This window comes from Gorilla gorilla, chromosome 3 (assembly GCF_029281585.2).
Source record: "Gorilla gorilla gorilla isolate KB3781 chromosome 3, NHGRI_mGorGor1-v2.1_pri, whole genome shotgun sequence".
Lineage (NCBI taxonomy): Eukaryota > Metazoa > Chordata > Mammalia > Primates > Hominidae > Gorilla > Gorilla gorilla.
This window is the reverse complement of record NC_073227.2, coordinates 170,015,336-170,027,180: the sequence shown is the minus strand read 5'-3', so window position 1 is coordinate 170,027,180 and position 11,845 is coordinate 170,015,336. Positions and strand designations below refer to the sequence as shown.

General features: G+C 35.3%; 1 non-coding gene across 1 annotated transcript; it reads left to right on the top strand.

Annotated features, from left to right (window-relative positions):
* Positions 1-6,790: 6,790 nt before the first annotated feature.
* LOC115934445 (U7 small nuclear RNA) lies at positions 6,791-6,852 on the top strand. Its single transcript, XR_004070240.1, has one exon. It is a non-coding gene; the product is annotated as a U7 small nuclear RNA (small nuclear RNA).
* Positions 6,853-11,845: the final 4,993 nt, after the last annotated feature.

The following is an 11,845-nucleotide window of genomic DNA, read 5'->3' as shown; positions in this document are numbered from 1 at the left end:
AATCTGGTTTGAACTCTGGTAATTTAGTTCCAAAGAATATTTCTCACTGTTTCTCAATCCTGCTTTCATTTTGTATGTTGAAAAGATCTCTCAGTCTCTGGCACGCCTTTCCGTTTTGTTTATGGTATCTGTTCATATGCAGACTTTTTCTCTTTTTGTGTTTTCATTTTTTTAACTTACTCAGATCTGTCAATGTCTTCCTTATTTTTAAAAACTAATTCCATTATCTAAGGATCATGATGATATTATTACTTATTTTCTTTAAAAGTTTTCAAGTTTTGCCTTGGACATTTTGGTCAGATTCCCCACCCCACCTTAGAATTAATCTTTTCTCTTTGTATGTGGTTTGATATAGGGGTTCTATCATTATTACTATATTCTATGTGAATTATGAATTTCTCCATCATCATTTATTGCTTAGCTCACTGGCTTATAAAGTCATCTCTGTCACATATCAATAAAATGATTATTTTTCTGGCTCTCTCTTCTGTTCTGTTTGCCTATTCGTCTGCCTCTGCATAATACACACTGTCTTAATTTCCAAAGCTTTCCAAGTTTTGTTATCTGCTAGGACTTGCCCTTCCCAACTTGTTCTTCCTTAGATTTTCCTTACTATTTTTGCCCTTTTGCTCTTCTACATCAACTTTAGAAACCGCTGTTTTAGTTCCATGAAACACTCTGCTTAGATTTTTATTGAACTAGCATTGAAATATATTGATTACTTGCCTAGAGTTTATATCACTGCAATATTGAGTCTACATTTAAATTAACACGATGTAGTCTTCCTTTACATACTAGCTTCTTTTATGTTATTAAGAATTTTTGTAATTCCTACATAAATTCTTAGAGATTTTTGTGATATTCAGTATTACATGCTTTTAATATTTTGTAGCTTAAAAATTAGTTTTTTCTATTATATTGTCTAAAGGGTTATTGTAAAAGAAAGCCGTTGAGTTGAGTACATTGGGTTCATATCTAACAATTTAGCATTCATATTAGTTGTAATAGTGTGCATATTATCTAATTATATGATAATTATGTTGTCTAAGAAAAAATATTTTGTCTTTTCCTTTTTTTTTTTTTTTTTTTTGAGACAGAGTCTCCCTCTGTCACCCAAGCTGGAGTGCAGTGGTGAAAACATGGCTCACTGTAGCTTCAACCTCTCAAGTGAGCCTTGACCTCCCAGCCTCAAGTGATCCTCACACCTCAGCCTCCTGAGTAGCTCAGCTCACAGGCCCATACCACCACCACACTCAGCTAATTTTTTGTATTCTTTTGTAAAGACAGCACTTTGACATGTTGCCAGGCTGGTCTTGACCTCCTGGGCTCAAATGATCCACCAGCCTCAGCCTCTCAAAGTGCTAGGATTACAGGCATGAAGCAATGCTCCCGCTCCCAACCTATCTCTTCCTTTTTAATTCTTATCATTCTTACTTCTTTGTTTTGCCCTATTATAATGACTGGGATGTTAGGACAATATTGAATAGAAATGTTGAGTGCAGGCATTGTTATTTGCTTCTTAAATGAGAATGCTTCTAGAAGCTTAACACTAAGTATGATGTTTGCTACAAATTTCTAAACATGTATTTTCACATCAAAATCTACTTTGTCAGAAATTAAAGTTGAACTGTATAAAGCTTCACTTTATTCTTGCTTTGTAAAGCATTTTTATCATGAATTAGTGTTAAATGTTATCAATTTATTTCTTTTGAATTAATTGAGATAATATGTATTACATTACTATATTCTGCTAATGTTATATCTTCCTTCCTTTCATAGAGTGCTCGGCCATGATATGTTTTTAATACATTTTAATTTGCCAATTTTTAATTTATATATATTTACATCTGTATTGTTAAATGATATTGGTTAATAATTTATTTTATTGCACTGATCTTATCCTGTGCTTTATTGTCTTTATCAAGGTTATATTTACCTTCTCTCTCTTTCAATTCTCTGGAATAGTCTATTAAAACTGAGAATTATTGTTATATGAAAGCCTGGTAAAACTCATTTATAAAACAATGCAAATGGACCTGTGGAGGCAATATTGAATTCTTAGTTGCTATTAGTTTGTTCATTTTCTTCTATTCTTGAGTTAGATTTGGTCACTGCAAATAATATTAACAAATATTAGAAAATATTTATGAAGCACATAATATTTGCCTGGTGGTGTTCTCTGCATGTTACAACCATTATTATTTTTATCTTTATATCAACTCTATGAGGTGCTATGATTATCCACATTTTCCAAATGGAAAAGCTGAGAGTTTAATTAATTTGCTCAAGATCACACCATGAGTAAGGAGTAAGCTGAGATTCAGGCCCAGGAAATATGACACAGAGGCTACACTTTTAATCATTATACTATGCTGCTTCTAAAGAAAAATAACAACAAACATTTTTTCTGGAAAATTATTTCTTTCCCTAAGTATTCTAATTTACTGAAATAAGGTTGTTCATGATATTTTCTTAGGAGTTTTAAGGCTCAAATGCATTTGCACTTGCCCCCTTTCCATTCCTAATCTTGTTGATTTGTGCCTATTTTTTTTTAGATCAGTATTGATTGAAGTTCGTCGATTTTATTAATCTTTTTAAACAACCAGCTTCTGGTTTTGCTGATACTTGGTATTATTTGCTTTCAATTTTATTAAAATATGCTCTTATCTTTACTATTTCCTCCCCTCAACTTTCTTTTGTTTATTATGTGGTTCTCTTTGTTAGCATCTTAAATTGAAAATTTAACTCATTTATTTTTTATTTTTATTTTTAGATAAATGTACTTAAAGCTGTACATTAATTACAAATATGGATTAAACTGGGTCACAAATGTTTTGATATGTAGCTTTATTGTCGTTAACTGTAATTATTTCCTAATATCTATTTTACTTCCTTCCTTAACCAATAAGTATATGATTAAGTTAGTAAATTTATGTGGGTTGTGGGAGATACTTTATACTATTGTTTTCTAGTGATCAGAGAAGGTAGCATACTAGCCTTTCTTGAAATTATGTTGTGACTGGTATTTTTAAGTAGTATATAATCAATTTTTTATAAATGCTCCATTTGTACTTGAAAAAATATGTATTCACTGCTGTGAAACATTTTAATATATTTATTATATCAAGCCTATTAATTGTACCTTTTTTTTTTTCATTCAGGGTCTCACTCTGTTGCCCAGGCTGGAGTGCAGTGGCACAATTATGGCTCACTGTGGCCTCGAACTCCCAGGCCCAAAAGATCCTACTACCTCAGCCCTCCAAGTAGCTGGGACTTCAGGCACATGCCACCATGCTTGGTTAATTTTCATAATTTTTGTAGAGACAGGGTTTCCCCACGTTGCCCAGTCTGGTTTCAAACCCCTGGGCTCAAGCAATCTGCTCACCTCAGCCTCCTAAAGTGCTGGGATTACAGGTGTGAGCGACCATGCCTGATCATAATTGTACATTCTTGTACAAGCCTTTTTCATAGACATGTTTTCATTTCCTTTGGTTAAATACCTAAGAGTATAATTTCTATGTCATAGGATATTTGTGTGTTTAGTTTTATAATAAACTGCCATTAGTTTTCTATGTGGCTGTACCATTTTGTATTCCCACCAGCAATGCGTGAGATTTCTTGTACCATATCCTCATCAATACCACTTATTGTCAATTCTTTTACTTTTAGTTGCAGTTCATTGAAATTTTTTTTTCTAACTATTGATAAGGAACATCTTTTCATATGCTTATTGGCCATTTGTATATCTTCTTAAAAATCTGTTGGAGTCTTTTGCCTTTTTTTTTCTTTTTTTTGAGACAGAGTTTTGCTCTTGTCACCCAGGCTGGAGTGCAGTGGCGCGATCTTGGCTCACTGCAACCTCCATCTCCCGGGTTCAAGCAATTCTCCTGCCTCAGCCTCCTGAAGTAGCTGGGATTACAGGTACCCATCACCACGCCCAGCTAATTTTTTTGTATTTTTAGTAGAGACGGGGTTTCACCATGTTGGCCAGGCTGGTCTTGAACTCTTGACCTCAGGTGATCCACCCGCCGTGGCCTCCCAAAATGCTGGGATTACAGGCGTGAGCCACTGAGACCGGCCTTGCCCATTTGTTAATTGGGTTATATATTGTATTGTAAGAGTCCTTTATATATTCAGCACAGATGTTCTCTTCTCTCAGTAGTATTGCCATTTTGATTTTCTTAATGATGTCTTTTGATGAGCAAAAGTTTTTAGGTGTTATGTAATATTGTTTATAAGTGTTGGTAAATCTTTGCCCTTAGGTTGCAAATTTTTCTTCTAGAAATTTTATAGTTTTAATTTTTACATGTATGTCTGAGATTCATTTTGAATTAATTTCATGGTGAGGCAGTTAATCATAGAAAGTCCTCCTAGTCTCTCTCTACTAGGTGCAGCATGGGGAAATCTAATTTCCTTGAACTTTGAGCTATCCCACAAACAAAGTATGCAGAAAATAACTTTTTACACAGACATAGATCTAGAAACATCAAAACTATAATATTAGCTAATGCAGTTGCCATAACTGCTATATTTTCTTCCTAACATCACACCCAAATCTTGCTCTCTCAAAACCCCATTCAAATGCTACCTTTCCCACGAATTTTTTTTCATGAACGGATTAGAGAAGGAATGACACCTTCCTTTAAACTCCCAACACACTTCATCCCTGTGTTTCTTCAGGAGCATAGCTCTTCCTGCCACATAGCAGAGTTATTTGATATTTGTCTCATTTTCCCTTCAGACAAAAAGCTCCTTGAGGGCGGTTTCCTTGTCTTATTTATTTTGTAATCTTGAGGCCCTGGGAGAGGATGTGTTCTGTCCATTTTTGTGAGATGCATGGATATACTGGCAATTGATATTCTGTGGATGACAACAGCTGGTATGCTCTTGTGGGAAAATAAATCTTCATTTCAGTCTGGATTTCACCATTCAATCTTACTGATATTACTAAATAAGAAAATAATTCTGCTTATCAAACACAAAGATAACATCTGAGTATTTACAGTGAGCCGCTCATAGGTAATATTTAGGAACAAAAAGAAAACGGCCATATGGCCATGTGAACTAGGAGTCAGTTTTTATAACATGTGAAGCTTTTATCTCCCTCTCACAAACATCCCATTGGTAATCATTGTTGTTCACAACCACTAGTCTTAATAAACATTTATTATCAACCAAGCAGTGTTTAAGTGTTCTATGCAGATTATCTCTCCTTCAATCCTTATAGCAAACTTGTGAAGTAAATAGGATCATATCATAATTCCCATTTACTCCTGAGAAAAATTGATGGTTAAAGAGATTAAATAATATACCCACAGTCACAGAGCTAGTTGGTGGTAGAGTCTGGATTTGAACTCAGGCCATCTAATTCCAGAGTCTGTGCTCTTAACCATTACCCAAGAGGGCCTCCCATTATTGTCATGAAGCTAGCTGCCTGGCAAGCATGCATGCTAAAATTAAGCCTGCAGAGTAATTATTCCATTATTTTAGTTTAATCACACATAAGATTTTAAATATCTGGTACCTATATTTGGGCTTGTACAAATAGTTTCTTCTTAAAATTTAATTCTTCAAAATTAAACTGATTGAAGTATACTTCAGTTATATTACCTTCTCTAATGAAAAAAATAGCAAAATATTTGTATAAAACAATCCTGTAATGTAACATATTTTGTGTGTGTTTAATTCTGAACTCTACTCCTTCCCTGAAACAATCCTGACACTTTTGTGGTATAAATTTCCCTTAAAGTTTGCCTTATCATGGGCTACACAGAGTTAGAGACTATTTTTCCTTATGATTTTCAGACAGAAGGTATAACTCAGAGCTCAGAAGGTAGGGAGGTTGCTATCTCAAACTGCAGGGTGAAGGGAGCCATCAAATATGTGTTTATCAGAAAAACTCTCTACTATCTTATTCCTGGGGTCTGTGGATCCAATGGAGAGAAATAAGAGAAAGATAATTTCAAATTCGATATCCCAAGTTTGATAGAAGGTCTTTTTTTGCTTATTGAAAAAACAAACAAACAAACAAAAAAAGGACCTGATGCTTTACATGACTTATTGTTAAGGGCATTTGAATCATTTGGGAAAGTGTACACAACTATAATTCAACAGTAGTTATATCTGAGTATATCACACCCACACACAAAACCCATCTGAAGGAGAACGCAATTGCCTGTAATATGTATCTACTCTGTAAGAGTTCTGGCGCTCCAATAGGTCTCATTTCACATTTATGCCTTTTGCAATCAATGGGTTGCCTGTAATTATTGATTTTGATATAGTATATTCAGGTGATGGGAGAATTGCCCAAATCCAATGCATGACTTTATGAAGGTGTTAAACCATGAGAATAATATGTTTGTAGCTGCAACCAGTGGGGGCTATGAGAAGGGTTTAAAAGCCAGTCATATTTCACAAGACTCAACTTGCTACACAAGACACAAGAGATTTGTTTACAGATCTCAATGGGAATTTCTCTGTAAGTCTGGTGAAACATGTAGTGTGTGGTTGCACGGCAGCCCGAGATGTCAGGTGAGAGAAAATTTAATTATAACAGATGGCATTAACTATATAAAATTCAGGGGCTCTAGTTTATATATGAGTAAGCATGGAAGAATTGAGTGTTTGCCTGTATTGCCCCAGAACATGAATAGACTATGTGAGATTATTGTAATTGGTTTCTAATCTAGGGCCAGGTTAGCAGTTTAGAGGGTTATAGGTAGATGACACCTTCTCAGTAGTTAACTAATAATACTCCCTCTGAATGCTTTTCAAAATGGATGTCCCTAAATGTTACAGCTCTTGTACAATTTTTCTAGTAGGTTTTCTGGTTTTTATTGGGAAACCACACCCACTTTCCAACCACCCCCCAGCAAAAAAAAAAAAAAAAAAAAAAAAAAACAGGAAAAGAAAAAAAAGCGTATCCCTAGAGAACACTGGTTTTTCATCATTTTTTTTCTACTAAGCTAAATAGTTACTAACCTAAATTCTTTTGTTACCGGCCCCACCATTCATCCCAGATCATTAACCATATTTGGGTTCATGTTGACTAGCCTAATACCACCATTGTGAATAGAAAGTGAACAATATAAGGAGAATAGAGAAAAAACTTTTTTTTCTAAAAGTCTACAGGTTTTAAATCCAAATTTCTGAAAATTTGCAATAAGTTTTATTTTTAAGTAATTAAGGTAATATATGCTTATTACAGACAAACTGGAAGCTAATTAAAAAAATTAAAAGAATATAAAAATCACTCATAACTCCACCATCCAAAATAGATACTTTAATATTTTAGTATATTTCCTTCTGCTTAATTTCAAGTATTTTTACATTGTCAAAATTATATAGGTTATAATGTTATGTCATTTAAAATTGTGACATATAAGCCAAACATTTTATGAATATAATTTATAATTAAAAGCTATTATTTTATTCTATGAACAGACTATAATTTTCCAAATCATATTCCTTTTTAGAGGATACTAATTTTTTTTTCAGATTACTTTTAGTATTATCTAGTTATCAGAACATCAGGGGAAAAAATATCATTTTTTATTAATTTGCAAGGAGGAGTGAGAATAGAATACAACTTTAGACAAAAAAAAAATGACTCTTATGTTTGAACAAAATATTTAAAAAGTCCTTTGGTTTAAAAACTAAGGCAGGTCCAGAGCAAAGTTTAGAATGGGATGTCAAAATTAAGGAATCTAAACAACTCTGCAAAATAAAGTGAAAGTACATTTCCTCTAAAGGAAAGGGTTTTGAAATAAAAAATGATTTGGAGCAGCTCTCCGTGGTCATCAGAGAAAAGTGTTGAGACTGGGGGAAGGAATCCAGGAGGGTGAAGTTGCTAGGACTCAAGGAAGAAAGGACAGGGAAGGAGGCTTTGAAAGAAGAGACCAGGGCTCATCAACATGGCTGCAGTGCAGAGCCCAAGGAGAGACTCAGCCAGGAAACAACTCCTGGATGGTCAACAAACTCTAACAGCATGGATGTGGCCCATGCATTTTTAAGTAATTTTCTATCTTGCATTGTAAATCCTTTCCACCACTCTAAATTCTAAATGCTGGAAAAATGATGGAAAAGGCATGAATATGAACCAGTGAAGCTTACATGACACACAGAGGCAGAGATGAGATGTCATAGGGATTAAGGAAAGGCCTGCTACAGGGCTTTAGAGCAAGTTATAGCAGAGACAAGGTGGTATAAGTATCTCTTGTCCCCACCTAATTCCCCTATTTACGCATTTTCAAAAGTCACTGGGACTTTCTGCAGTTAATATGGGTGAAAGCTTGGCTTATTTAACTTGCATATTAAAACTATCTGGGTAATCACAGATGGTTGAAGGACCTGGGGAACTTTGGGTTACATGAAAATCAACATATTGGTTTATTTATTCTATATTGGGTATTTTTTCTTGTGTTATATTCTAAAAAGAGAAATGACTAATTCAAGAGCTACGTTTTTAAGATTCTTACAGCATGTTACCAAGCTACTTTCTTGCTTACACCAGTTTATAATCCCACAAACACTGGACAAGAATGCCTAAAGATACTGAATATTTTAAGTAAAATATGAAAGAGTGATGTTGTTGCCAATGACATCAAGATGGGTCTAGAGATTTTCTAGGTGCTTACACTCTCTCATTTAAGACTGACAAGGTGCTAAATCAGACATTAATGAGATGTGATTATTTCTTAATTGAGGGCCTCAGTATCTCATGAAAGAGTGAAACACCCATCACCTTAAATTAATAATGATGAGAAAAAAGGTCTGTTTTTAACCAAAATTGGCCAGTGATACTTTTAGCTTATCCACAGTTCACACCTCTGGTTTTACTTAAAAGTGAGTAAAGAAAATGTAAATTGTGATTCTTGGTTTTTGCAATTCACTGCAGTATGTCTTCTCCTTCCCCAGGCTCTATTTCCAGAAAAAAAAAAAAAATCTGACAGCTGAGCATTCTTAAGAAATCACATAATTAAAGAAGGCAAATATAACACTTTGATTATGAGGCACAAATTTACCCACAAATGAATGCTTTAAAAAATAATACACTGGCTTGCTATTTTCTTCATGGGTGTAAACATCAGTGATATTCTGCTAACTGCTTTTTGAAAACATACATGACAGAAAAAGAAATGGTAGCAGGACCCTGGCATTTCCACAAAAGAGTAAGATTTATCTACTCTTTTTAATCAACACTGTTCTTTTCACCAAGCCCAAATCCACATATTCTAAAGCCTACTATTTTCTCTGGTAGTTTAAAAGGTAATAAATATCTATTTGGGCAGCCTGGTGACAGGGTGCAGGTTGCAACTCAGACCAGGAGAGGTTTTCCTAACATTTTATTGAGAAGGTTCTGTTTCTACTAAACACTCTTACTTGGAATAGCTTTTACAGAAAAAAAAAAAAAAGAAAGAAAGTTGGTTTTTTTAATGCAATATCTAAATAGAAGCGGAAAATAAGAAAACAGTATTATTTTTTGGAAACAAACTTTTATTTTGGTCAAAATCTGTATGGCAATACAAGATAATGTAAACAGTTTTGCTTTAGCAAGAACAATTGTCAAAAGTCTAGCAACTTTGAACATTCATAAATCATTTCAGTTCCCTGAGGCTTTTATAAGTTTTGATTGTTCAAAGATAAGAAAGATCTGGCTCAACTCTAGAGACATTTGGTGTTTTGTATTTTGTTTTGTGTCTGAATGATAGATGTGTGAACAGGGGTGGTTATTATGAGTCCCTAATCATGTATTTGGACACATGAATGGGATTTAACAAACTGTCTCACACAGGATCAGCAAATGCCCATGATACCAATCCAGTAATCAAGTTTCCCAGAACCCCAGCTCACAGCTGTCCCCTGCCCCACCTCTGCAGGTATAGAAACTGAGGTTACTACATAAAAGAAAGGGCACATCTTAATGTACTCTCCAAATCTCTTTGGGGGCTGTATTAAACCTAATAATTAGGCCCTAAATAATTTTATATATTGTGCTGGGCACAGTGGCTCAGCCTGTAATTCCAGCACTTTGGGAGGCCGAGGCGGGCGGATCACAAGGTCAAGAGTTGGAGACCATCCTGGCCAATATGGTGAAACCCCTTCTCTACTAAGAATACAAAAATTAGGTGGGTGTGGTGGTGTACGCCTGTAATCCCAGCTACTCTGGAGGCTGAGGCAGAAGAATTGCTTGAACCCAGGAGGCCGAGGTTGCAGTGAACTGAGATCACACCACTGCACTCCAGCCTGGGCGACAGAGCAAGACTCTGTCTTGAAAATAATAATAATAATAATAATAATTTTGTATATCTATGATTTTTATTTCTTAATATGCCTCCTCCTTCCACCCACCACTTCCAACTATCCTTCAACTTCTTAGTTTCTTTGATGTTCAGACCCTCAAATGTCATTCATACAAGTGAAGCGGGCCTTCTTCATTTAAAGACACATATTCTTATTAACCTGTTTAAAGTCAGAAAGTAGAAGGATCTCCAGGTTATGTTGTCTTACAAGCTATCATTTTCTTTTTGCATTTGCAGAGTATGAATCAGGGAATATATGCCCAAAACATGTCTGTATGGAAACAGTTTCCACTCTTAGCTTTCCATTATGGCTTTGTACAAAACTTAACAAAGAGAGCTACTCTTGTGTAATTTAACTCTCCAGCTCCCCCACCAAAGTTGACTGCTAGGTTTTTTTATGTCACTACATCCATTTGTCCTCACATCATCCTCTTAATCCAGCTTTATGGGATATTTCTGGAAAAGATGAGGACATCCACATTTCTAAAGCCAGAAAAGTTGTGCATAGGAGAGCAGGAGATAGAAAAATTATAATTTTTTGCTACATTTTTCTGAGAAATACTTCAAACAGATACTATCTTATTCTTTTATTTGCATATTGCCTGTTTTAAATAATTCAATGTTTTACTTGTGGTGACCTGCCCTTGTTGAAAGTCTTCATCGAGGTATTCAAACTGATAAGAGTAATTCCTTTAAGTTCCTTTGACCTTTTTGCTTTGGGAGGAGAGAATGGTAGACATAAGGGGTTAAAGTAATAGGCAATGATCTAGAAAGATAGGTTATTCAGAGTAACTGCCAGCCTTAGAAATGTGTGGGCCTTAGAAATGTGTGGTACAGGTGCCAGTACAGTAAATACATTTGGTTCCAATTTCTTCACATCATTTATTCTTCTGTCTGACTCTCAGATGACCTTTAGCACAATACTAGAGGTGCCAAGGAAATAATAAAAGTGCCAGGAAGGGACCAACACCCAGCAACAACACAGCAGCCTATGAGTCAATGAAACCTGTTTGATCAGGTCTTTAATGAGAATTCCTACAAGCACCACTGTTTCCATCTCAGAGTCTGGGACTTAAGCAGGGGTTTATTAGCACAACCAACTCCCCCTCTCATCTTCTGGAATCAAATGGAAATAATGAGAGATATCATAGATTAAAAGCCAAGTGCATAAAAATGTGAGAGTTTATGTCATTGTATTAGTCCATTTTTCACACTGCTGATAAAGACATACCCAAGATTGGGAAGAAAAAGAGGTTTCACTGGATTCATAGTTCCATAGGGCTGGGGAGGCCTCACAATCATGGTGAAAGGCAAGGAGGAGCAAGTCATGTCTTTCATGGATGGGGGCAGGCAAGGAGAAGAGAGAGTTTGTGTGGGGAAACTCCCCCTTTCAAAACCATCAGATCTCATAAGACTCATTTGCTATCACAAGAACAGTGCAGGAAAGACATGCCCCCATGATTCAGTTACCTCCCACTGGGTCCCCTCCCAGAACACATGGGAATTCAAGATGAGATTTGGGTGGGGACACAGACAAACCA